Source organism: Oryza sativa, chromosome 1 (assembly GCF_034140825.1).
Source record: "Oryza sativa Japonica Group chromosome 1, ASM3414082v1".
Lineage (NCBI taxonomy): Eukaryota > Viridiplantae > Streptophyta > Magnoliopsida > Poales > Poaceae > Oryza > Oryza sativa.
In genome coordinates this window covers 13,511,948-13,513,508 of record NC_089035.1, presented here as the reverse complement: position 1 = coordinate 13,513,508, position 1,561 = coordinate 13,511,948, and the positions used below count along the sequence as shown (strand labels likewise).

Sequence of the window (1,561 nt, the reverse complement as noted above, 5' to 3'; positions counted from 1 at the left end):
ATATGACTCTAACTACCATATACTCTAACATCCCCCGCAGTCCAAGCGTGAGCAGCGCAGACACTTCGACTGTAGAAGAAACCGGCAAGAGTGCTCAATACGGATGATAGCACTTTGTGCCATTGTCGACGTAGCCAAAGCGAAGGAGCCGAGAGAGCCGTGGTCGATGAAGCCGTGCGTAGAGTAGCCGTGGTCGATGTAGCCGAAGTCAGGAAGCTGATGTCGAGATAGCCGAGCCACAGGGAGCACATGAGGCGCCGTAGAGTGGTTGTGGACGCACAGGAGGGCGTCGTGGACCAATGGCGCGCGAAGACGTGCTAGAGACGAAGACGGTGACACAATCGCGGCGATCGTGGAGGAAGATGACGCCGAAGAGCTGATGTAGTAGAACCGTGAAGGACGAGACGTCACACCGGGTTTACCAGACCCGGGGACAACTCGGGACGAACGCGCGCAATGGTGTTGCCAATACCGCGCGGACGAGGTAGGGGACCACCATGAACCATACGCCAATATTGGAGGAGACTAGCAAAGAAGGCCTCCGAGACGGTCGCGGCGCAAGAACGGCGTAGAGGGAGAATTGCCGGAGCAGCACGCGGTTGCCGAAGAAGATCGAAGTGTAGTCGAGGAAGATACGGCGATACTGGCGATGAGACATGTTGGACGAAGAAGAAGACGATGTAGCGGGACCAACGGCCTGGACGGCAACGTTGGAAGCTATGTAGAGGTAGCTGGACCACCGGCCAAGAGTGGCTACGGTGGCAACTTGGAGATGCGGCGGCGATGCTCGAAGTAGAGGAAGAAGACCCTGAGCGGCTGACGATGACCAGTGCGGACGACGAGGATGTCGATGCGCAGGCGACGATGATGACGACGAGAGCGGCGAAACTGCGGTCCGAGAGGACAATACAGCTACAGCTCCATGTCGATGCAGCGACGAGAAGTCCACCGATGATGTAGCTATGCTGAGAGGAGGGCACCTCTCAGCACTGCAACAACCAGTGGAGGTGTGGACCATAGGCAGCGGCACTGTGGCCCAAGAGGGCGACGCAGCGGCAACCATAAGCTTGATGGCGTAGACGCGTGCTCGATGACGATCGGTTGCAGAAGTCGTTGTTGCCGGGCGCCTGAACGGGTGATCAAGCCGAAGATGCGTCGGGCTAAACGATGAAGTCGAAGTAGAGTCGATGCCGATGTCGGAGACGCGTAGATGTCGATGAGGCAGTGGGCGACGCAAACCCGTTCTCTGAACGGGAAGAAAAGAGACAAGCAGCAGGAAAGCACAGTAACCAGCCCAAAGTGCTCAATGCTCCATAGACCAAGTCCATTGCCATAGACTAAGTCCACGGACACTCTTACCCCTTCTATCCCTGCTCCTTATCCAGAAGAACTGAAGCAGAGTGAGACAAAGCAAAGAGGAGCATGGACGGCTGGTCCATAGCGGCGAATTTTTTTGAGAATTAATATTATTTTTATGGAAAATCGCAAAAGTAGTGGCCAACCGGGGAAAATCGCGAAAGTAGGTCCCTGTCGAACGGGTGCAATTCGATAGGGCACCTAT

The 1,561-nt window shown here is 55.7% G+C and overlaps 1 pseudogene; it reads right to left on the bottom strand.

The window, feature by feature from the left end:
• Nucleotides 1–407: 407 nt before the first annotated feature.
• On the bottom strand, nt 408–1,328 carry LOC107280840 (uncharacterized; annotated as a pseudogene).
• Nucleotides 1,329–1,561: the final 233 nt, after the last annotated feature.